We start from the raw sequence: 26,769 nt of genomic DNA on the forward strand, positions 1-26,769 counted from the left end.
GAGTGCTGATCTCTAGTGCAGCATGCGTAGACGTAATGCCTTTAGTTCCTCTGCCCTTTATTTACTTTCTTTTTGCCATTACTTATTTTTAACGTGGCGAGCATAGACATGTGGGTTTTTGTTCCTTTAGCCTTTACTCACTTTTTTTTACATTATTAATTTTCGCCTGGAGTTACATAACACCAGCCCAATGCAAAGGGTATGGCCACATCATCAACACAGAAAGTTGCGGAGGGACAACCAATTCCATATTTGCCTCATAAATGCCGCGTCTCTGCGGTGGCCATATGGCGTGTCGCCACATACTGCTTCAAAGTTAATGGCATTAACGTGGACATTCGTCATGGGATGGGCTCTGCCGGTATTTCTTATTTTAGCACTGATCTTCAACCAAAAAAGAAAAAAGGTAATTTCATAATCTCAAGGATTGAGACCCCGCTTCCTTCATTGAACTGTTATTAGATTTCAGCTTTTATTAACTGGTAATGTGATTTAGCATAGCAGAAATTCCCAAGCACAGCCAAGCCTCGATTTTTGAAGCGTGCCTACGATCCCAAGAAAATTATCAAACAACGCATAGTTTGCCTCCCTTTGATAATTTCAGACATGCATAGTCCCCAGACTACAGTCAAGAAATACGGTACATTCCGCACAAAATCATGCAAAGATTCAACCCTGGCAACATCGTGCGAGTGATTCTTGCAAAAAACAGGCCAAAATACAGAAGCCACACAGTGAAATCTATGATGCCACCTGCACATCCCACTTTTTAAGGCACCATCTCATATTCGGGCCATTTCCTTAGATTGAGCTTTTGCATAGCTTGGAATGCAATGTACACTCCTTCCCCAACGAACAATTGGCTAAACCCAAGCGGACACTGTCCAAATTTGTGACCTCGTTGCGAGCTGGTGCGAGAACTTCAGGGTCGCTTTGCTGGCCGTCTTTCTTTCTTGTGTATTTTCTGGCTCACCATAATGACTGTTTTTGCTGTTGCAGGATCATAATTTACCGGCAAAGTGCAACTTAATATTCATCTTCAGTTTCCCTTTAAAAAGCCTGTTATTAGCAAGCTATTGTGGACAAACAACACCAGAGGTAAGTAAGTAACTTTGCTCTTTTCAAAGGAGTCAATTACTGGTGAAGTAGTCTGCCCTCCACAAGGTAGTTTAGGAAAGTGTAAACAATCGCAGTCCTAGACGAGAGTGGCAATTTTACTCATGAAAGACTGCCGTTAGTGAGACTCTGCCAGGAGCAGGACTCTACTCACGGGGATGCAGAAATATGGGATGGTACCTCTTTACAAGCAAGGCCACTGACGTGTACTCTGGGTAAGGGACATCACACCAGGAAGTGCAGAACAAAATTTGTCTGTTGTTACGCGGTTGTTATCTCGAGCGCAGCTCTATTAATGCCTTAGCATTAGGAGTGCTAAAGTGAAAAAAAAAAAGCATGTGTCAGAAGCCTGTCATGTGGTGTTATATAGCGCGACTGGGGGTCATCTGCCACGGACCACAATCAGTTGCACCTGGCTCTTCAAAGAGCAGGCAAAACCTGTGTCGAGTGAGCTCCTGAAAAGCGCTTTGCAATGTGGTGAACATGGTATAAATCATGGATCCGAGACCACAATGAGGTGTGATTTCTCTCATATTCACCGCAGAGTTGCCATTTAGTTTTCTTTGATGGCCTTGGAAAGCATAACCCCAACGTTTATTTCTGTGATTGTGGCCCCCTATAACAGAAGGGCTGTTTTATTGTGTACATAAATAATAACTGTAACGTCATCCCGCTTGTTTTCTGTCTGCCACAATACTACTAACCGTGTGACAAGGCCAAGCAGTCAGATGATCAACCGTAGAACATGTATAGCAAGGCGAAATAAGCAATTAAGCGCTTAATAGACACGGACAAAAGAGGTGACCACACACTAGTCCTTATGTGCACCCCTTTTCTTGTCTTTTCACCCTCTTTAGTTCCTTCCTTCATCGCATACCTACAATCTAATTTCCTTCTTTCCTTGCGTCCTCTCTCTCCCTGTCATCGTTGTTTTCCCTTTCCTATTCCCCCGGCGTAAGGTAGCCAACCGGACGTGATTCTGGTTAACCTCCCCGCCTTCTGCTTTTCTTTCCTTCATACCTACAAGCTAGCGCCCCCCTCCACAAACTGCTCTTTTCAACAACAAGTATATCCCACTGGGACTCTTTATGCAAATACAGAAGGCTGCCCTCAGTTCTCCTCAAAAGTAACTGTAAAACGATTACGTAACACATTCACCAAGGATACAATGTCAGATGCATGCAAAACTGCATCGAAGTAATTTAACCATATTCCTACCACCCGCTTTCAAGAAAATTTACACCGATTTGACATAGGCAGTTGTGTGGTCAGAGAAGACAAAAGGCAACTATGAAGTATGTTTCGAACAGCGCTGAAATCGCAACAAAATCCAGCATGCAGTGTCAACTTGGCAACCCATCCCGCGATGTTGCATTTGCAATTTTCCTGGATGTGAAAGCAAAATCAACCACAACCGAGATAAGGAAATGGTTACTTTGTCCACGTATCTGGAGAACCTGTTTCTGGCATCTAACAACGGCATTACCAGCAAAAAACAAAAAAAACCGTGAGTTTCTCGCATTCACAACACACCATGGTCATTAATAAGAACCCACTTTAAAAGGGATTATATCCTCCAACTAAAGGTAAATGGCCGCAAGAAAGTTGCCCTTACATGAAACAAAGTGCAGGGGATAAGTGCAAAAAATATGGCAGCTTGCCAGAAAGTGTTGATACGTAAGCAGCCGATGATGTAAGGCATCACAAGATAGGGAAGGAGCTCCTGACACCGTGAGCTGAATTAGAAGTATTTAGCTCCCATGCGCTTTCATTCAAGGAAATGAAACGACAGCCCGCACTAAATCTCAATTACTTGCGTAATTTACAATCCTAGACAAAGGCCATCGTCATCATCATCATCATTAATATTGTTATTTGATGGATGGATGATGATTGAGCCTATCAGTCTAGAAGGTGCCTGTGCGCCGAAACCAATGACGTCAGTGTCACCAACCTGTCACAACCTTGGTTCAGTCTACCGCACAACCTATACAACTACTACACGTGAGGAGCCCAAATGCGCATCGGTAGGTGGAGCTAGAAGGCCCTGGGGTAATACCGCTCATACTTGCAGATGCGTCAGGAAAAGTTAAGCTTTCCTGAATCAGGGGAAAGGAAGCATTAGAACCGAACGAAAATACCTGTTCCTATGTATGCAAGCCTCTCGGTACGGACAAAAAGCAAACCTGTCACGGCTCCGAGTCTGGGGAAAGGACACATGGGTGCTTCAGATGACGATTTGCACGTCAATTTCTCCGCAACCACCCCACTATAAAACTTACACCCTTAAACGTGAATAAGGGTGTGAGTTACAGACACATTCACACCTTTATTAACTTTTAAGGGCGTAAACTGTTTTACAGTGCACGCGGTCATCGAGTTTAGACGGAAAGGTGTGTGGAGGGCGTCGAATGTGAAAAACAGGTACTTCGCGTGACGGGTCTAAGTGGCAGTGCCAGGAGGAGGCTATACCATTAAGGATACACACGTATTCTGAGCGCCACGATTTCGCTTTCTGAATAAGCCGTCTTTCGTTTGTTGGCGTTTTTTTTTCTTGCTAGCTCGCATCGGGGCAACAGACGTCCGAATGATGACACGCACGTGACTCCCGCGAATGACTCAGCTCGCGAAAGTGAAAACAATAAAGAGCTTACGAGGCGAACGCTTGGACGGCTGCCCGAATGTTAAACGACAGGTGGCGCGGCAGCGACCAGTACAAGGAAACGCGACGGCGGTTCGCGCACTCCCACCTCCGGCACAGCGCGGCGACTGTTCGCAAGAAATTGACGCAACAGGACGCCGACAAGCTAAGAAATACTTATATATAAAAAGGAAGTCAATAAACGTAAAGAGAAAAAGAAAGTTGTCGATTGAGTGCAAGGCCACGCGACCGGCATGCTCCCGGGCGCACTCACGGCGTGCCGTCTGCTCGGCGCTGTCAAGAATCCGATCGTCTGTCGTAATCGTCTGCTCGGCGCTGTCAAGAATCCGATCGTCTGTCGTAATCGCGGCGACGAAGATCGGCTGCAGCAACCAGAGACGCGGTCGGAAAGTCCAGTGCGGTGCGGCTTTCAGAGAGCTGAAAAAGCCGTCTGCTGTACTTTTAATCGGGCCGAAAAATACCTTCTGCAACGACGGACACGGGGCCAAAAATTAGGTTGAATTCTGGGGTTTTATGACCCAATACCACGATCTGATTATGAGACACGTCGTAGTGCTGAACTGCGCAGTAATTTCGGTCGCCTGTGACCCTTTAACGTGCGCCTAAATTTAAGCATACGAGCGTGTTCCCATCGAAACGCGGCCGCCACGGCCGGGGATCGAACTCACACCCTGGAGCTCAGCTGAGCATCGCCATAGCCACGGGCTACCGCGGCTGGTCGCAGACGAAATGGCACAAGACGCACACAAAAGTGCAAAGTAAGAGAACTCGGCGTTTTGTTTCCGTGAAGTACAACGCCAGCGAGCGTGAGGAGACTAGATAAGGTGAGGACTGCTTCGAAAGACGGTCGTCTACTACGAGGCCCATTTTCCTTTTCGTTTGCTAAAAGAAAGCGACACAGCTAGCCCGCAACTTGATTGAAGTCACCTTTTTATCAAATCTTTTTCGTGAAAAGAGTGCGCATAATTGATATTCTACAGCCGACGCTACCAATCCAGCTGTTTTAGAAATGAAGCAGTTGATGGTAACATGGGTGGGCAAAAAAAGAAAAAAGAAAACTTACAGCTGCGTTTTAACGGGCTGCACATTCCAAAGTTCAGAGAGCTCATATTTTTTTTTTAAATTATTTTTTTCGAGGAATGCGCTCGCTGTTCGTCACACCAGCTGCTATTAAAAAACGTACACGTTTGATCCAACTTGGCAGAAACATCTAGCTGACAAAAGGACAGACGCACAATACAACCCGATTTTCACTCGTAATTCAAGAACCTGCCATGCACGGCATCCCAATTTGAACTGAGTCCATGGCGAGCAAACCGTAGAATAATTATTTCATATCAAAACGGCGGAAACAAACAAAAAATATTTGTGGACGTGTCAGTGCTTAAAGAGCTACAACAAAGCGAAAGCCTCCCCGCTCCGTTTTACTTGCCAAACCTGTGGAACGCCGCACAAACACTATCCTGTGCAATCACGTGCAAGGAGGGAGCTGGCAGTTTAATTGTATAGGCGCATAGAGTTGTTGCCTTCGGCCGTGGCACTGGCCACAGAAAGCGTTCGCTTTCTCAGCCAATCATTTTTCAACGTGGAGACACCCCAGACGACACATTTTTTTTTTTTTCCCCTGAGTCAAAACAGGAAAAGGTCCCTACGCCTGCACGACGGAGTACGTAGGCGAACTGACGTGGCATAGTCAAGCCACGAAACGAAAATAGTCGGTTTCGTTTCGTTTTTACTTCTTATCGTCTGTTCTAGTGGATGCAGCGAGAAGGCGTCGTCTGCTCGATTCGTCGCACCCTTCCACGTTGTTGTGAAAGTGGCGTACTTTACTTTTTATCGTCTGTTCTCGGTGCACAGACCAGAAACAGGTTTTCTTAGCGGGGCGGGGACGAGTTGAGCAGACGACGAAGCGCGCACACCGCGCGTGGCAGCAGAACTGCCTGTCAGCTTTCGCGACGTTGATGTATTTTCGCATCGTGGCGAGGCGTACAACAATCATCGCATTACCCGGCGGACGGCTTCCCGGAGCTTGAAGGAACGACGCGACGAAAGGAAACGGCTATAAATGCCCCAAGCTCGCATACATATAATCACAGCAGACGCTCTTCCGGCAAGCCTTCTGCTTTTCGGCTTATAGCAGGACGAAAGAAAGGCACTGCTGGCCCCGCCAGGGCGTGCAGACTTCCCAGAGGACGTAAAAAGACATGTCGAGAAAAGATTCTGCAGGCCAACAATAGGAGGTGATCAAGCAGAAATGCGTAATTGTAGTTCAAATCACTGTTTGTTTGTTTGTTTGTTTGTTTGTTATTTACGTCACAAAACGGCTCTAGGAAATCGACAGCACAAGCAGACGTGCTGCAGAAGACGGCATACAGATTCAGTTCAGGGGGCCTGTAAGCAAGCGGACTTGTCAGTGCAAGCAGTCTGAACGTACGTGTATACACGAAGTGCAAGAGGACATCGATGCGAGCAGACGGCATAAGGCGCCACATCGCGCATAATCACGAGATCGTCTGTCACTCGGGAGTTTTGATGAATGCCACCTAGCATATTTCGGCACACGACTTCAAGCGGCCACGTGGAAGACGTATAGGCGATAAAGAAAAGAAAGAAACCAGGAAATGGCCGTTCAAGAGGTGTCATGAGCGCCGATAGATAACGACCGCGAAAGCCTTGCTTCCGGCAATCCCGCTATTCTCCGGCCTAGCAGACGAAAGCTCAACGCCACGTTACACGTGCGCACACTTCCGGTATATAGGCCGTGATGCAGCGTGACCCTGCCGGTGGCTGCAGCGGAGGGTGAACCGGCAATTAAATGGCATGATCGACCCCACTGGTCAGGACCGTTTCACTTTTCCTGGCTCCGTTTACGACGCCACAATTCGCTTCCTTTAGTGCAGACGTCTGCACCTGGGAAAGCAGACGTGTGCGGTGGCACAGACGACGGGAGGCGATTTTTTTGCACTACGTTCCAGAAGGGCGCGCTCTGCGCATGCTCCGCCCGGCCATTAACACAGACGACACGAAAACATCTCAGAGAGGTTGCCCTTTTAAAATATGTCCAAAAATAACGTCGTCAATGTAACAACGTTATCGTTGAAAACATTTGAACGAATTTCTCAAGACACCCGAAGCGACGGCACCGTGTGAGCTATCTGCACAACTTAATTTGTCTCAGTGAAAATTCGACCAGTAACGTAGAAAGTAATAATAATAAAATATTCGATGTCGTCGTTAAATTTGTGACGCCAAACCTACCATCATGAAACCTTCGTGCTTTGACAGCAAGTTACGCGGCTCAAACGTGACGTATTATTATTGTAAGTTTGCAGCAGGTTCATGTGATTATAGTAAATTACTGCGGGCGCAGCAGGTGATATGTTTAGTTGACAACGCTGATGAAGTTAGCCGCCGTAACATAGCGACTGAAAAATTAACACACCGCCCATCCCTGAAAACCAGTCGGCCTTCTAAACAAACCAGACTGCACGAATAAATGTAAATAAAAACTTATGGTTTTTTTTTTTTTACAATGGGCTCTGTTCATACGTAGCTCGGGCGTTATCATTCGCAACAACGGCTCCGCCTCCGCTTACGCTAGGTAGAAGGTTCGACTCCCGGGACGAATTCGGTAGTCAAGCGATGAGTTAAGCCCACCGAGGCTTCGACAGGCCTGCCTGCTACCTGTATTTTGTTTTGTAGAAGGATCGATATTTGGGCGAGTTGGTATTGGTTGACAGTTTTGAAGGGGCAGCGCAAGACAACGAAGACAGAAGGCCAGAACACACAGAACAGCGCTCAATTCCCAACTAACTTTATTCGAAGCCCCCCCCCCCCCCCTTCCCGTACACAAACTTATGTACTACAACCCATAGCCGCGTGCCCTCCCATCGATGAGGTCATTATCAGTGCGCAGGCAAAAACACAAAATCCTGCAATCTAATGCTGCACTATGAGGCGGCTTAAAAACTTCAAATTCACTGTCATACAAATTTAACTATGACAAGCTTACACAACGCGATCCTTTTTTTCCTGATATATAGTAGACCTCAATAATCTCCCTCGTAGATTGATTTCTACGCGTGGAAGGTATTGTGGTGTCTTCCTAGATGGGAGATGGGGGGGTATTTTGTTTCCTTTGACGCACAATTAAGATTGTATTAGTATTATTATTCGTATATGGGAAGAATGCGGAGGTTCCCAACCCAGCGTCCCTCAGAGGCGCGCTGTGTACAGTTCCGGGGCACTCAACACAATCAATATGCGACCTTTATTTTTTATGCGATTCAATCGAAGAGAAGAAAAAAAAGAAACACCGAACGTAAGAACGATAACAGGTAAGCATTGAAAAGACAAAGATAAGTTAACCCTCCACACGACTTCCTGGATCGATTAGATTCCTAGAGACTGAACTACAAGTACGAGAATAGACTGGCAGAGGGGAAAAAAATAAAACCAGTCCATCGAACCATTGATCAGTCAACCAATCTTCTTCGGCCGTCGACTAGATTAAAGGAAAACACTAAATGTGCCTTCGAGAATATATAGACCAGGAGATGAGTGCCAAGCACACATTGAAAAACAGAGCAAGAAAAAAAAAACGTATAATGGTCCGTAAGCCGCTCTGCAGTGCAGCCGACCTTGCAGATAAAGAAAGCAATTCCCTTAAGCACGTTATCCCATACGTAACATTTATCGCGACTTAAGTGCTATTACAAAAACAGAAGTATCAGTAGCTCTCGAGGCTGGCAGACCAGCACAGCGATAAGAGAGATTACATCGCTCCGAGTATAGGGTGTTTGAGAAAGTAAATCAAGGTCACTAATCGCGGATTCAACAGAAGCACGCATTACGCGCTTATATCTATAATCAGGGGAAAGAAATGCAAAAAACGAAGATAATCAGCTAGATCCAAGAACACGAGTTTACGCAGGGGCTACGGCGACTTCCAGGGGCAAAAGCATCGTGCCATGCATTTTCGAAACGCAGAGATTTTCTCATTAGAAAACCACTGAAACGATTCGAATGAATGTTTGCTGCATTTAGGAGAAAATGTTTAGTTCCACCGACTAAAATATAAAAACTTCAGGGAGCGCAATGTTGGTTTGGGGCCCTGTCGTCGTGTTTAAAAACTTAAATTATGGGATTTTACGTGCCAAAACCACAATCTGATTATGAGGCACGCCGTAGTGGGGGACTCCGGAAATTTTGACCACCACCTGGGGTTCTTTAACGTGCACCTTAAGCCAAGTACACGGGTGTTTTCGCATTTCGACCCCATCGAAACGTGGCCGCCGTGGCCGGGATTCGATCCCACAACCTCGTGCTTAGAAGCCCAATACCGTAGCCACTATGCACAACCACGGCAGGTGTCGTGTTTACCAAAATTGCCTAACGTCGGTATGCTTTTAGAAAAAAAATTAACAGCACAAAGGTTACAGGTTCGCAACACTGCACCAAATACAGATTTAGCAATCCTACAAACTGCAGCTGTTGAGGCACGGGAAACGAACGCGTTCGAGGCATGCACTTACAGGGTGTACCTGAAATGGTTACAAAATTTACGAGGGCTTAAAAAAAATTACCGACGATTACGTTACTTCGTAATGCGAAATTTGAGCGCAGCAAATAAGCTGTTTCACCTTTTCGATAGATTGAGGCAAAGAAATCGAGCAACACATGTATGCGCTATCACAGAATTTTTTTTTAATTTTTCACACGTATTCCTTTAACAAAGACTCCACTAACAGTTCTTGACAGTCATGAAGGAAGCTTTGTGGTCGGAGAAATAGACTGATATATGTTCGACTTGGTACACCAATGCTTGATTCTCAAAGACGAGATCTATACAAGTGCCTCGCGAGGTTGTCACAGCCGTGGGACGCGTTACGAGCGAGAGGAACGGGATGTTCTCCCGCATAAGTGTTAGGAAATTGCTGTTTGTCTTTATGTCAACATTAAAGTCCCCCTCTACTAACATCGGTGTGGATCGATGGACGGTTAATGCGAGTTGCAGGAAGTGCACGACGTCTTTCGTGAGTGCGGTAGCGGACTCACGAAAGCGGTATCAGTCGGTCGCTGCTAGCGCTGGGGGGATGAAAGGGGGGCGGAGCTGGTTACGAGGCCGACGACAACGCCGACGCGAAACCCAGGAACGGACGCCAAAGAGCCATTTGTGTAGCCAGCCCTCCTCCACAGTCTCTCCTCCTCCCTTCCATCATCCTCCCTCGCCCGGAGAGCCGACAGCGCGCAAGCGCGGCGGCGGAGCAGCTTCGTCGGCGAGCTGGTTACGAGGCCGACGACAACGCCGACGACGACGCGAAACCCAGGAACGGACGCCAAAGAGCTGCGCTCTAAAAAGGAAATAAGGAACGCCACTCGGAATTTAGTGGCCTACTTGAGAGCGGTGCAGAGTGCATCAATTTCGAGATGCGTCTCGATAAGTGCAACTACAAAAATTGCGATGTCTTTTTTTTTATTGCTTGCAAAGTTCTAGAATTGTAAACTTGATATTCTTTAGCGATCGATTTACAGCATTTCTTGCGAAATAAAGAAAAGTCGCTCTAAATTAAAAATCTACTCAAAGGCGGAGATGCCAAATATTAACTTCTCTTGAGTGCAACCAATCTAAATGAATACGGTGCGATGCCGGGCAAAATTATTCATCTGTTCGCGCGTACTTAGCAGCTCTTATCCCTCTAAACACAAATAGTGCAGCCACTACACGCGCGAATATGCGGCAGTTCCCAAACGCGGAAGACGAGAAGGTGGAAAAAAAAGAGAACGCGATGAAGGCTTAACTCGCGTAGTTAAAAAGGATCAACGACAACAAACGAACGAACGAACGAACGAAGAAAAAATGTGTTTCCAACATAGCATGCGCCCAGCTGGGGGAGCCAACCACAGGACGAAACATGAGTCAGACGAAACGCGCTGACTGCCCGTGATGAAACAAAAGCTGAAACCGGTGTGCAACTTCCGCGGACGGAGATGCTTTTAAACCGGCCGGCCGCTAACCTCTCACCGGGAAGCTAATAGAGAGCTTTAGGTTATGGAACGCAAGCGGCTCGCGTACGCAAGAACTAGGGGCCACGGTACTGCGCATGCCCAGACCCAGACGTAGAGGTCTGCGCATGCGCAGTACGTCGCCCCTTGTTCTTGCGTACGCAAGCCGCTTGCGTCCCATAACCTAAAACTCTCTAAAATTCTCGCGTACGCAAGTCGCTTGCGTACGCAAGGACTAGGGTTGGCGGTATTGCGCATGCGCACACCCAGACATAGGGCTCTGCGCATGCGCAGAACCATGGCCCCTTGTTTTTGCGTACGCAAGTCGCATGCGTCCCCTAATGTAAAACTCCCTAATGCCGCTACAGTGATACCGCGCCCGCGTGGCACCGAAGTTAGAGCGCTCGAAGGAGCAAAGGCGGCGATTTTTTTTTTTACCGTGTCCGGCAAACGCACGATTTGCATGACACCCTGCGACTCTTGTCACGCCTATAGCGTAGTCCAGTACGCGTAAGTACGCAGAAGTGATACGGAATAAGCAGAAGAAAGAAGAGAGAAGAGAAGACGACAAACACTTCACGAAACCGAAACTTGACAAGGAAGCCCAGAGCTGCTTCTCCTGACGTCATCGGTGACGTGAGAACATGCACGCGTATGAAACTATTTGAACAGGCCAGAAAAAAAAAATCTTTATTGTTAGCATTAAAATGAAAGAAACAAAGATGAACACTATAAATTCTTCATGAGGCGAGGAGGAAATGCCGGGCGGTGAGCCTTTCCCGTATCCTACATAATATATTCCTCTCACATCCTTTCCTCCTCTCTTGCATGTCCGACCCGGCACCGTGCTGCTTGAATGTGCTGCGGAACGACTCGGAGATGCCTTTAGCTCGTTCTCCGTGACATTTACGCGGCGTCAGTTCACAAGGGGTGGTCTATCTAACAACTGCCGTGTAGCCTTTAGGTGCAACAGCACAGCTACGGTACGCGGCAATTTCTCTTGGATGCACGAAAAAAAAAAAATTCGACGCGCATCATCGGCCGCGGTGTGTCTGCCTGTAGTGAACTATTTCTTGGCTTGTACAGCTTTTTCACTCGGCGAAGAGAACTAGCGTCTGTGAACTGCCAGCGCGAATTGGAAAAAAATCTTTCTCACTGTCTGATCGCTTCTCTCATTCCCCCCGTCAGCAGCGAGACTGACTGGACAGCCTGGCTCAGTTCCGGGGACGTCGACCGACAACTTGAACTGGTGGACTGGGCGGAGAAGGCTAAGCAGGCCCGGGGCCTTACTTGAGCCCAAACCCTCAGCCACGTCCCTCTTCTTACCCTTCCCCCTTTCAATAAAGTTTATCACCACCACCACCATCGCGCGAAAACGAACACACAAGAGTACTCGTGTACGGCCGATCCAGTTCAACCCCCGAAACATCTAAGCGCCAATCGCTAAGCATTTGAGTCAGCCACCGCAGTCGTTCTCGCGAATTTAAATTCTAGCAGACTTAAAAATCATTGTGACGTGTCTCCATTAGCCTCCTGTACGAGGTCTACAGCATCGCTTAATTAACAGAGCGATCACTGAGGTTGGTAAACCAGCATGACGCATATAAGCTTCGTGCCTGGGCGTTCCCTTTTTGCCCTGTAAAGCATGGTTATAAAAAGGGAGGAGGAGGAGTAGATTTTAATGGAGAGAAAGGAGGAGGGGTCGGCCTGTAGAGCGTGTCTCTAGCCTGCTACTCCTCACTGGGGAAAAGGGAAGTGGGAAATACAGGGAAAGGTAGGTAGGTAGGTAGGTAGGCAGGTAGGTAGGTAGGTAGGTAGGTAGGTAGGTAGGTAGGTAGGTAGGTAGGTAGGTAGGTAGGTAGGTAGGTAGGTAGGTAGGTAGGTAGGTAGGTAGGTAGGTAGGTAGGTAGGTAGGTAGGTAGGTAGGTAGGTAGGTAAAGGTAAAAAGGGGATCGCACGAAAAAGAATGCGACCGCTATTTGCGAGTAGACGATTACCGTATAAGGCGGATGAATGCGTTGTAAAGGGCGAGACGAACGAGACTGAGAAAAAAAAGTACTTTCGTTCTTTTGCAAAAAAAAGGAAAGAAAAAACAGAAGACGGGATAATGCCGCATTAGACTTCGCATAGTCATGCCACATGCTCGTACCATGCGACGTACAGAACAGATCTGTAACACAGCATGCACCACTACCTCGGACGATCACGCCACGTGCAGGTATATAGCTCGACAGCTCGATCGATTCATACTCTATGGTATATGCTGTTAATATATATATATATATATATACACACACGAACCAAAACTATTTTATTCGTGGGCGGAAACCTCGTCCAGCAAACAAGGCAGTCGCGCAAAAAAAACAGATAAGAAGGGAAAGACGCGTAGCACAATTTACAGGAGGAGGCACACACACGCACACACACGATCACTGAATTTGCAAGTGAATTTTTATGAGGAAATCAAGAACATAAATAGATACGAGAAGTGCGCATCCACGCGCAGAACAACGCCACTATCACTAAAAGAAAGTCGGCGAAAAATAAAAACCGTAACTTTCACACGAAACTATAGAACGACTCGCCAGAAGTGGGAATTCCGAACGTTCTTACGATTGCGCGGCTTCGTGTTTTTTGTTCTTTCTACGGGAAATGCATAAAAGAACGAGAGTGCGCTGGGAAAGTTACGTTCGATACTCTCACGCCCGAAATATAACTTACGTAGTCGCCACCTTTGAAAGCGCGTAATTAAAAAAAAAGAAAATTCGTTTTTCTGTTCCTTTTTTTCACATTTCGAAAACGCCTATCTTTTGAAGATAATTCAGCGAAAATAACCATACTTTTATCTACTCAAAACCTGTCATATCTTCAAACCCGTTCCTTTATGTATTTGAAACCAGAAACCATAATAATAATAATAATATTTAGGGTTTTACGTGCCAAAACCACTTTCTCATTATGAAGCACGCCGTAGTGGGGGGACTCCGGAAATTTCGACCACCTGGGGTTCTTTAACGTGCACCTAAATCTAAGCACACGGGTGTTTTCGCATTTCGCCCCCATCGAAATGCGGCCGCCGTGGCCGGGATTCGATCCCGCGACCTCGTGCTCAGCAGCCCAACACCATAGCCACTGAGCAACCACGGCGGGTCACCCAACATATTGCTGCCAGTGGTAATTAATGAAAGTATTGGACGTATGAAACGTGCGCACTTTATTACACGCTAACACTCTAGGCACGCTAAAACATTAGGCACGCCAGCACACTAGGCAGGCTAAAACTCTAGAACCGAAGTGCAGTGTGTGTACACACACATACATATATATATATATATATATATATATATATATATATATATATATATATATATATATATATATATATATATATATATATATAGAGACACACACACACACACACACACACACACACACACACGTGTCGCGATTCGCTGTCCCCGCACACCTCTCATCAACATTCTCCCCTAAGCAAGAGGACATTTTTAATACGACAAAAGCAACATACGCATAGCGTTCGCCCCAGTGACCCAGAAAGATAACTACAGGCGGGACGAGGCCGTGCGCGTCTATATGCACTGCTTTGCGCTGTCAGTTCCGCTGTAACTCAAAACGGGATTCGCGTCATTTAAGTTCCAACACTTCGCAAGATCTGCGTTTCTCTCTCTCTCTTTTTTTTTTTATTCCTTAGCACGCTTCGTACTTACGCACTTGGCAACGTTCGGCAATCAATCTGGAACAGCTACAATACATACTTATTCGCGAAACAAAGCACAGCGAAATAAATGTGGTCTGCCTATACGCGATTTGCTTATTAGTTAGTTAGTTAGTTTGGGTTTAGTGGCACAAAGGCAACTAAGGCCATGCTGCGCCAGTCACAAGACAAAATAAAAGGACCGTTAGGGCAGGTAACCCCGCATTACATTATAGCTGGTGTAAGTAGCCAGTTTTTTCTAAAAAGTCGAAGAGGTTAGGAAATGGCACTAGGGGGTCATCTGCTAGTAATAGGGTAGGGTGTAATGGGATGTGCAATTTATACAGGCTGTGTAAAAACCTCCGTCTCAGTGTATCGATGTGTGGACATGTTATTAAGATGTGCATGGCTGTAAGAGCTTCGTTACATTTTTCGCAAGTTGGCGGGTTTTCTTTTCGGAGAAGGAAATTGTGCGTCAGATGTGTGTGTCCAATTCGAAGTCGACACAAGATCACCTCGTAGAATCGTTGCTGGTGACTGCATGATTTCCACTCTCCAATGACAGGTTTAATTAGATGAAGCTTGTTGCTTAAACAAGTGTCCCAATCGCGTTGCCATTTTGACGTCAAGGCCTTCCGAATCGCATTGACACTGTCTTTATATGGAAGTGCTGTATTTTGAATGTTTTTGTACGCTGCCATTGATGCGCATCTATCCGCCGCTTCGTTACCCAATATTCCAACATGGCTTGGTACCCAGCATAACTTAATTGATCTGCCATATTTGTTTGACGTTAATGCATTCAAAATATCGCCGAGCAAGGGTTCACTTTGGGATTTCATGTGTAGAGCCTTCAGTACGCTTAATGAATCTGTGTAGATGACAGTGTTTTCAAGTTTGTCAGCAATGATCTTTTGAACTACCGTCCATATCGCGTACACTTCGGCTGTGTAGACAGAGGCATGTTGAGGTAATCGAATACATGTTTCCCAATTTTCTGTTACAGCCCCTACACCCACGTGTTTTTCCGTTTTAGAGCCATCAGTATAAAATTCTATGTATTTTATGTACTTGTCTTGAAGAGAGCGGAATTCTTGTATAATGTGTTGATGTGGTGTGTCTCTTTTCTTTAGATGTGTTAGTGTCCAATCACATAACGCTGTGAAATCACACCACGGGGGTAAACGTTCTGGCTTTCTGGCAACCTGGAAGACTTCCCGAGGGATGTCATATTCCCGACAGTATTCCTCGTATCGCAAGATAAGCGGCCTAATCATGTTTGGTTTATTTGTGTAATGTAAGCGTGAGCTGCACTTTGTGACGATGTTGTAGCATATGTGTTGTGGTGAGGATCGGATTCTGAGTATGTAGGAAAACGTTAGTAGCGCTCTGCGATGCTGTAAAGGAGGTTCATTACATTCAACATGTAAGCTCTGTATAGGTGATGTTCTGTAAGCACCGCATGCTAGTCGTAGTCCTAAGTTGTGGACAGGATCAAGTCGTCGGACGTAAGATAGTCTGGCTGAACCATATGTAATGCTACCATAGTCTAATATGCTACGCACCAAAGTGCGGTAGATGTGTAGCAGGCATTTACGGTCAGAGCCCCACCGTTTCCGGGAGAGGATTTTTAGAATGTTAAGTGCATTGTTTGCTTTGATTTTAATACTATTGATGTGTGCGAGAAAGTTCAACTTTTTATCAAACAGAACACCCAGAAACTTGTGTTCTTGTTTCACGGGTAGTGTGGCATCCTGTAGTTTAAGGATGGGATCTGGTTGTAGGCCTCTTTTTTGTGTGAAGACAACACTAATCGTTTTTTCACTTGAGAAGCGAAAGCCGTTTTCAGATGCCCACTGCGTTAGTTTGTTTAGTGTAATTTGAATTTGTCGTTCGCAGGTTGCCATGTTCGATGCACGACATGCAATTTGAAGATCATCCACATATAGTGAATGCATTATAGAAGATGGAATTACATTATTGAGCGAGTTCATTTTTACCACAAACAGTGTTGTGCTCAATACGCATCCCTGAGGTACTCCGTTTTCCTGAATAAATACGCTGGACAGCACCGTTCCCAAACGCACCTGGAATGTTCGATCGGACATGAAATCAGCTAGACATTTAAGCATTCTGCCGCGGATCCCTAAATCCGCTAAATCCCTTAAAATACCGAACCTCCATGTTGTGTCATACGCTTTTTCGAGATCAAAGAACACTGTAAGACAATATTGCTTTTGTAGAAAGGCTGCACGTATCTCGTGTTCTAACCGAACTAGATGATCTGTTGTGGAGCAGCCTTTCTTGTACCCACACTGATGATTATCGAGCAGGTTCTCAGTTTCGAGGACGTACGTCAATCTGATGTTTATAATGGATTCATATGACTTGGCGAGACAGCTTGTGAGTGCTATAGGTCGGTAGCTGGTAGCTGTTGTAGGATGCTTTCCAGCTTTCAAGAAAGGGATTATAATGGCTTTTTTCCACGCATTCGGCATTTTTCCTGTTTCCCAGATTATGTTAAAGAAGCGGAGCAATGTCTTAACTGCTTTTGAAGATAGATGTGCGAGCATTGTGTAATGTATTCTGTCTGGACCTGGCGCTGTTTTTTTCCCAGTAGTGAGTACTCTGTTAATTTCGGAAAGTGTTAGGGGGGCATTATATGGTTTCTCGGAACTTCCTGCTGTCGGAAGCTTTTGTTTTTCTGCTGATTGTTTGTACTTTTGAAATTCAGTGGAGTAGTTTAGTGAGCTTGATATGTTATGGAAATGCTGCCCTAATATGTCTGCTTGTTCTTTTAAATTCGTCTGTGTACCTGGAGGTGAGAGTATGGGGATTGTATAAGGAGCGTACTGGCTTCTAAATTTACGAAGCTGATCCCACATTCTTTTGGATGTTATTGAGCTGTTGATGGAGGATACATATGCTTGCCATGACTGTCGTTCGGCTTGCCTACGCGTGTGCCTGGCTTTCGCCTTTGCTTTTTTTAAATACAGGAGGTTATCTTGTGTTGGGTATCGCCGAAAGATACCCCAAGCTTTGTTTTGTGCTTTTTTAGTTTGTGTACATTCACTCGTCCACCAGGGTTTTAGTTTTTTCCTTAAGAAACCGGAGGATTGCGGGATCGTCTGTTCTGCTGCAGCAAGTATGGAGGCAATAATCTTTTCATTCATTTCGTCTATTGTTTGATCATCTGATATGTCATCGAGACTGGCCTTCTCGCTGAAGAGAGGCCAGTCTGCTAGATGGAGTTTCCAATGGGGTGATCTTAATGGTACTGTAGGGAAAGGAGATGTTCTTTCAATAATGCCGGGCATATGATCGCTACCATAGGGATTGTTAATAACACTCCATTTAAAATCTATCAACAGAGATGGAGTGCACAGCGCCAAATCAAGACAGCTCATACCTCCTGTGCTTGGGGAGCAGTACGTTGCCGAACCAGTGTTTAAAAGGCTTATTTCGTTAGTCAGGATAAAATCTTCAAGTGTTTGTCCCCTGGTGTCAGTTGTTTTGCTACCCCATAATATGTTATGAGCGTTAAAATCACCTGCTATTAAAAAAGGTTTAGGTAGCTGGTTTAAAACTAACTCCAGATCTCTTACAGTAAAATGTGAATGTGGTGGTATGTACATTGAACAAATGGTAATGGTTTTATGTGCTAAAACCGTGACTGCAACGACTTCTAAGTGAGTATTAATGGCAACTTCTCTAGCTGCAATGCCACTCTGTAGGACTATAGCTACACCACCCGAAAGCCGGTTCGCCTGAGTACGATCGCGCCGCACAACAGTGAAGCCTTTTAAAATGTTTTTGTGCTTTTCGCCTAAGTTTGTTTCTTGTAAGCACAAGGCCACAGGCGAGAATTTACTTAACAAGTGTTTGATGTCACCTAAGTTGTGTAAAAGCCCTCTACAATTCCAATGAATAATAAAAGCCATCTTGAAATTGAAAGGTAAAACTGGCACTACGAAAAACTAAGAGGTGGGATTATAGGTGACATGGATAAAAAGGCTAATACAAATGAGCGATAACCTTCAGGTTATCGCTTTCTTATTTTGGGTGGTTATTGGGATCTTGTCCCTCTTACCGCGCTCAAGAGAGCGCTTGTCCTTCGGTGTCAATGACACCGGGGTTTTCGCGTCGACCTCCATCGCTCTCTCTGAGGCGCTGGAGGATCGAGAGTTAGGCGCCGAGACACGTGTCTCGGGCCTTGGGGCTCGCTTGATCTTAGGTCCCTGCGGGGCTGGTGTCTGCAGGGCCGTCGAAGAGGGTGGAGCAGTACTGACTGCTTCCACCACGGGGGCGGGAGGAGTCACTGCGGCACCACTGCGCGTGGGCTCGGAGGACTCCGGAGGCCTCTGTGACGCTGCCCCCGCCTGCGTCACTTCGGCATAACTTCTTCGCGGAAGATACGAAAGCCGCTTTCGGGCTTCAAAGAACGAAATTTTTTCTTTTACAGTTAGAGCAATGACTTCTTTTTCTTTTTTCCAGCAAGGGCAGGACCGTGAATAAGCTGGGTGATCTCCCTTGCAGTTAACACAATGTGGGGAAGAAGTGCAATTCTCAGATTGGTGTTCGTTGGAGCTGCATTTAGCACAAGTTGTTTGTCCTCGACATGCATGTGAAGCATGTCCGAACCTTTGACACTTGAAACACCGTCTTGGGTTCGGGATATATGGTCTGACATTTACTTTCACGTACCCTGCATCCAGAGAGGTAGGCATTACGCTTGTACCAAATGTAAGTATGACATGTTTGGTGGGGATTTCTTGGTCGTTTCTACGGATTACTATTCTTTGCACCTTTGTCACATTTTGTTCCTGGAAACCTTCCAGCAGTTCCTCGTCACTTAAGCCAATAAAGTCTTCTTCAGATATTACTCCCCTACTTGTATTGAGTGTTCTGTGGGCTGAAACAGTCACTGTCGCCTCGCCAATACTGGTAAGTTCAGACAGCTTATCTGCTTGGTCTTTACTATTTAATTCTAGGAGGAGGTCCCCGCTAGACATTTTGGAGGCTTTGTATGTCTGTCCGATTTTATCTTTCAGGCATTTGGCGACCAGGAATGGAGAAAGCTTTCTAATAGGTGTATTACTTTCACTGTGAACTACATAGTATTTGGGGAAAGATGGGGCGTTGCTTCGAAAGGAGAATTGAAACGGTACTTCGGTGCGGCATCTTTTGAGACGCCGATCATGGACAACAGAGATTTGAGCTGCCATAGGAAAGTGTGTGTGTTCGGCAACAGCGCCGACCGCCCACCACGGAGCCCAACGAGGGGACGCGGCAGGGCTTGTGTCCAAGCCTGCACGACGCCAGCCGTACGCCGTCACTATAACCAAATATGGTGTACCCAAGGTAGGATATCCACACAAGGTTAACCCTTGCCGCCGTGGAGAAAGGAAGTAACTGGAAGAGAGAAGAAGACAGGAAAGGTAAAAAAGTGAGAGATATAGACGAAGGTTTGAGAAGAGAGAGATAGGAAGAGGCGACTACCGATTTCCCCCGGGTGGGTCAGTCCGGGGGTGCCGTCTACGTGAAGCAGAGGCCAAAGAGGTGTGTTGCCTCCGCCGGGGGGCCTTAAAGGTCCGATCACCCAGCATCGGCTCAACCTCCAGGATCCCCCTTTCCCCGGACACGGCTAAGCCGCGCACGGCTACACGCGGGAGGGGCCAACCCTCGTGTGCTCGGGTCCGTGGTGTCGCAACACACCAAACGCCTGCTTGCGCAGACGCCCCTGCGGGGGCGATTTGCTTATTAGTAAGCGCGTTACTTAGTACCGTTACTGCACACAGTTACTGCATGCAGTTACTCCAAACCGCTGTGTATACCGTTGCTGATTACCATTACTGATTACAGTTACTGATTACAGTTACTGATTACAGTTACTGTACACAGTTACTGCACACAGTTACTCCGAACCGTTAGTGTGTACCGTTACTGATAACCGTTACTGTATACAGTTACTGCATGCAGTTACTCCAAAGCTTAGTGTATACCGTTACTGAATACCGTTACTGCACACAGTTACTGCATACAGTTACTACAAACCGCTGTGTATACCGTTGCTGATTACCATTACTGATTACCGTTACTGCATACAGTTACTCCGAACCGTTAGTGTATACCGTTACTGATAACCGTTAAATGTATACAGTTACTGCATGCAGTTACTCCAAAGCTTAGTGTATACCGTTACTGAATACCGTTGCTGATTCAACGCGTACACCTCGACGCCAGCCGCGTCCCCCGACCGCGCCGAGACAAGGTCGATCCTCGCGAGTCTGCGCTGGATCCCGTGTGCGTTCGACCCGCAAGGCCAGAGCTGCGAAGGACCCCCTCCTCTATCGCGCACGCCGTGTGCCTTACGCACACAGCGAGGCACTTCGTGACGTGTATACATACGCCACGTTGCGCACGGGCTCACCTTGCGTCGCGAAGGGCGTTGCGACTATTTTTCTCGTGTATTTTTCTGTTCGCTGCTGCATGCGAAGACGACGGGGGCTGGAGCTTGCGTCGTTGACCGCTTAGGGATGCTGTATACTCGACGCGATTAGCATCCGCTCGAGATTGCGCAGCCGTGGTTCGTATCGGGGATACCTGCGTTAAAAAGTGCTCGCGGCCGTCTTCTCTCTCTCTCTCTCCCTCCTTTTAGGGCAAGCCGAACGCGTTCAGATCGCCGTGGTTTGTATATATCGGGGATACCTATGTTAAAGAGTGCTCGCGGCCGTCTTCATTCTCTATCTATCTATCTATCTATCTATCTATCTATCTATCTATCTATCTATCTATCTATCTATCTATCTATCTGTCTGTCTGTCTGTCTGTCTGTCTGTCTGTCTGTCTGTCTGTCTGTCTGTCTGTCTGTCTGTCTGTCTGTCTGTCTGTCTGTCTGTCTGTCTGTCTGTCTGTCTGTCTGTCTGTCTGTCTGTCTGTCTGTCTGTCTGTCTGTCTGTCTGTCTGTCTGTCTCTCTCTCTCACTCCCTCCCTCCTTTTAGGGCAAGCCGAACGCGTTCAGATCGCCACATGGGGAGCGATAACGGCAACCTTCGTGGCGCATTGAAATTAAGATTTACCTAATTAAATTTCGACGTTTCTCGTGGCAATCCCGCGATCTGATTACGAGGCACGCCGTAGCAAGGAGCCCCGGACTGATTTTGATCCCCTGCGGTTCTTTCACGCCCCGTTTTTTTTTTTTTTAAGCCAACCTCCCTTTGCGGATTCTCCAACTTAAGCTAGACTTTGCCGACTTGCGAATAGCTTCACATACAGAAAATAACATTACGCAGATCCATCGGATCTGTTGCAAACAACGTTAAGAGAAGCTATAGCGTAACACCTTCCAATAAAATATTACGCAAAGAGAGACACAAGAAGATGTGTACCCCTCGGAGGGCGGGGCACTCCTCAGGGCGCCATGAATAAAGGGAAAATCAGACATCCACCTGTTCGTAGCAATTGCTACAAAGGAAACCCATACGGGTTCCTCGAAAGAAAAGCCTCATAGTTGAAGAAAAATTCGTCCTGGTCCGGGACTCGAAACCCGGGACCACCGCCTTTCCGGGGCAGCCGCTCTACCATCTGAGCTAACCAGGCGGCTAGCAGATGGCAGGGCGAATTCATCTGCCTCATCATCTGCCTCACACTGTTTAACATCTGCACGATTGGTCTTTCCGAGAGGTTGGCACGCGTCGAGGACGTCAAGCACACCGTCTACGCCGACGACATCACCACATGCTTCTCCAGCGGCTGCGAGGGCAGAGTCGAAGAAGCCATGCAGGAGGCGATCGACGTGATCGAGGAGTATCTCCGCCCCAACTGACTTCGATGCTCCCCCGCTAAATCAGAGCTTCTGCTTTACAGAAAAGAGAAAGGAGGCAGACCCAAAGATTGGAAGCCAATCTCCGAAAGCAGCATCAGTCTTCCCACTTGTGACAGGGGGCGATGCCCAGGGTCGACGTTATTCGCGTCCTGGGCATGTTTGGCGAATTCAACGGCGGGAACGGAACGGCTCTCCGCAAGATCATCCCAAAGACGGACAACGCTTTCCGCCTCGTCCGCAGAATTGCAAATCGGCACCGAGGCATGAAGGAAAACAACCTCCTCAGGCTGATCAATGCCTTCGTACTATACCGCTTCACGTACACGATTTCTATGCACAACTGACCCAGAGCGGAGCGAGACAAGCTCAACGCTCTCATTCGAAAAGTAGTCAAGAGGGCTCTCGGGCTACCCATCAGGTCCCCTATACCGAGGATCTCCTCAAGCTGGGGGTACATAACACAGACGAGGAGATTGCCGAAGCCCAAGAACGCGCGCAACTCACTCGCCTGAGCACCACAGCGCCGGGTAAACGCATCCTCGAAGAGCTGGGTTACCACCCTGCGGGATTCCCGATGGTCAGTACCCTGATCCCTAGGTGCATTCGTGACAAGTTCGAAGTGGACCCTGTGCCCCGAAACGTCCATCCTGTCCACAACGAGGGCAGACGCAAGGCCAGAGCTGCAGCCATTCTCAAACAGATCAAGCAACGAGACATTAGAGCAAGCTTCGTCGACGCCGCGGAGTACAGTGACGGGAAGACTTTACCGTCGTTGTGGTCGACTCCAGCGGCAAGATTTCCAATAGCGCCTCGATTCGCACTCCAGACCCCGGAGTCGCCGAGCAAGCCGCCATCGCCCTCGCCCTGCTAGACGGTCGTGGGTCCGAGATCTATAGCGATTCCAAAACGGCAGCAAGGGCTTTTCAGAAGGGTTGCACCGCCAAGCAAGCGGCTAGTCTTCTTAGTAGCTCGAGTCCATACGCTCTCACCACATCATTCAATCCTCTGGTTTCCCGCTCACGTAAGGTCGGTCGAGGGTGCTCCCCCGAAGCTCAATGGGTCTGCTGTTGTGCCATTACCACAAGCCCGGATTCCGAATCTGCAAGATGCAGAATCTATCCTGCGAGCGCCCTAATTCTCCCTTCACAAGGCAAGATGCTGAGCCGTCAGGCAGCGGTGTCCTGCGGGAGAAGCCTCGGCGAGCAGCGTGTTCGGACGTGTCAGCGTGTGCCAGACAGCCCGGCGCCGCACCTCCTTTTGCATGGAGGTCTCCGCGCGCGCGAACTTTGAACCGGGTGGCCAGCGCGGTCGCTGGTTGGACCCCTCGGACGACCGTCGTGTGCTGACTTTGTATTGGGCCGTTTGAGTGACAATGGTTCCTCGGGGATTATAAAAGCAGCGACGCGCTGCCTGAAAAACAGGATCCGCCGACCCACCGGGAGAGAGTGTCGCTCCCGACTGGGGTGAGATGTGTCACGCGTTTTCGCCGGACGTCGTCGTGCGAGGACAGTCGCGTTTGTTGTGAGCACTCGGCCCCAGTGCCGACCCGTTCATGTCCTGTATGATAACCTGTATATAATGTATAAAGTCCCTTTTGTTATTCTCATCGACGCCAGGCTCGGAGTCTTCGCTACCAACGCTCTGTCACGAAACGGGTGACGAGCGCTACGGGACCACAAAGCCGTAATCGTGGTGCAGCGGTACAAAGTCGTAACACTGCTCACGTGGCTAAGCGTGGCCTCTCCGACCGCGCTTCCTCTGCAAGGAGCGCCGACTCCCCTCCTCCCTACGGCCACATGGACGCTCCCGCTACCCACAACGAGGTTATTAAATTCTTCTAGATGTCTAGAAAGGTCCCCCCCCTCCCCCCTTCACCACATGTTGAATACGGCGCAAGCTATTTCGCTTAGACTTGAACAGTCCGTTCTAGACTCTAGACTCTTAGACTCTGTCCGTTCTCCACGAGGCTTATACCCCGACGTGTACCCCGACTAGATTGCGTGCCGGTATTCTGAAACGATCCTCGACTCTACGCTCTTTCTCAGAAAATTTGGTTGTTGGAGTTCACAGGTTTCTTTTTTTCTCCTTTTTGAACCTAGGTAGGACATTAGGCAGTACAATAGAGAGAGCTTGGTGGCGCAACCCACCACCCCGTTCCAAACGGGACGCTCATAACATCCATCCATCCAGTCGAGGTGGAGTGCCGAGTGGAGGGGCCGGGCGTTCTAGGATCAGTGTATACCTTCTAATTGCTGCTGTGCTCCTGCAGGGAGCATATACAGTAACTCTACAAGACAGCAGACGGCAGCTCCATCTCTCGACACAAGTAGTAACTGCGCTTCAGACTCCATAGCATTTCTTGAAAAGCGTGTAGCGTTTTCTTCAGTCCATGGGTGGCACTGTGCTCAACTCAGTGAAGTGGAGGAGTAACTTTTAGCTGCGGATCGTTTGAGAATACGGGGATATGTCTGCGTCAAACCGGCCGAAACACCAAGATTTACTTTGAAATCCGCGACGTCGCAGTGCTAGCGCTCTTAACTTTTTTTCCGCACGAACGAGTGAAACAAGAAATGTGAAACAATACGTTACCAGTCTAAATTGATTTAGTCTTTTCTTCTGAGTGCACCTTAAATGTTGTTAGATCACCGACCCTTCGCCCTGAAATTCAATTTAATTCTTTTATTCATGTCAATTCTCGTACACCAAAATCAGGCCTACCAAAGCCTCACAAAGGGCTTGAGTGGCAGCGCCTGGCAGACAGCGAACATTAGCAAAAACAAATGAAAATAGAAATGTCGCAACGAAGTCGACAAAAAGAAAGGTTCTCCATGCTTGATAATTGGTGCATTCCGCTTCCCCTTTATTTTCAGGTTATCTTGGTGGGTGCTCGACTAAGTCCTTCCTTCGTTTATGTAAAACACTTGCAAATGGCCAACAGCGTTGTTCCATAAAACAGTGCTTGTCACTTTGAAGACATCCCTGGAGAATGACTATCCATGGCTATTAATTAAAATACCACAATACTACAGATCATATAAGTGTCATGCACGTTTAAGTTCGTTAAAAATGCAATAATGTGCTTAGTCAGGTTGGTCCACTCGTCTGAAAATTTGTGTGCGCGGGTGCTCTCGGAGTCAACCTTACAGTACTTGAACTTCCTTGAGGAAAGTTGCACGTTTTTAAGTGCTCGCGCGTATCTGTTTTTCGCGTGTTGTATTGTCTTGCGTGTTTGCTTTTGTGCTGCCGCCTTTTTTTGTGCGCTGGTTTTATTCTTAACAAAACGGCTCACCTATGGCAGAAGCTAAACAGAAGGCAACAGTGACTCACGCACTCAGATACGAAACCATTGCACGCCCTGTAAACAACCCTTTTTACCACGCAAGGTCTTTCTCAGCTTGATCTCTATCACCACAACCCACCTCCCGACGTTTCCTTGACGATGGTTTAATAACACCCCAACAGCGACGCTCAGCAGAAAAAAAAAATTAGAAGGAAAAAAAGCGGGAAACAGAAGTTACTGTGAAGGACAGACAGAAGGCGTTCAAGGCAAGCTCAGTTTCGGTTACAATAACCCGAGGAGCTTCATATGAAACTTCGAAGCAGCAAGACAGCACAGGTTTCGAACCGCACTTTTAGTTAGCTGTATATAGTTTCCTAAACATTCAATGAAGTTTGCATTGATTGAACGACTGATTGGTTGATTCAAACGTTCTGTTATGCGACCGGGCCGAAAAGAAACGAAAATTTGTCTGTGGCGTGCAACGCGTTGATCTATGCCCCACCGTCCATCACCACAGTGCTTTTTGGTCGTTCTATCTTATTCCTGCGTCGTTCGATAGTACGAACTACCGAACTTTGGCATAGTTATACCTCGCGAATATTATTTATCTTTTCGAACACCCCGACCCACTTACGGCCCCACATTCTTGGCCAAGATTCCGCACCTTTCCAAACACGGCACTGAGAGGATACGGCGCTTTAGCGGCTTCTATAGAAGGTTACTCAGCAAAAATAATATGAATTCATCGTGCTTTCCACGTATAGCCGAAAGCAGACGAAATTTCCTAACGCGCAGAGGGGCGCGCACTTCTGCTCTTCGTCTGCTCATCGTCTGTTCTTCGTCTTGCTTTAGAGCGCCTTCTTTCTTTCTTTTATTTTTTCCAAAAGCACCCACATTGCACGCAAGCACAGCGTTCGAGATTTCACGCCGTTGGAAGCACCGCACGCAGTGTACTATAGGCGAAGAGAAAATTTTCCGCCCCAGCGCTAAGCGAGAGGTACAGAAGAAACAAAGAAATGAAAAAATACATAAATGAAGAAGTGTGAAGGTAAAACTGCGAGAACTATTCGTTCCGCGTCGTTGCGTCGCAAGGTCTCCCCCACCTCCGCGTGTATTTCAAGGACGAATTTCAAGGCGTTGCATAACAAAACAGGCGCGGGGGACTGGTT

General features: G+C 47.3%; 1 protein-coding gene across 1 annotated transcript in view; it reads right to left on the reverse strand.

Moving 5' to 3' along the window:
* Nucleotides 1-26,769, reverse strand: part of LOC139048962 (dehydrogenase/reductase SDR family member 4-like) — a 49,078-nt gene that overhangs the window by 19,076 nt on the left and 3,233 nt on the right. The window lies entirely within an intron of this gene.

This window comes from Dermacentor albipictus, chromosome 8 (assembly GCF_038994185.2).
Source record: "Dermacentor albipictus isolate Rhodes 1998 colony chromosome 8, USDA_Dalb.pri_finalv2, whole genome shotgun sequence".
Classification (NCBI taxonomy): domain Eukaryota; kingdom Metazoa; phylum Arthropoda; class Arachnida; order Ixodida; family Ixodidae; genus Dermacentor; species Dermacentor albipictus.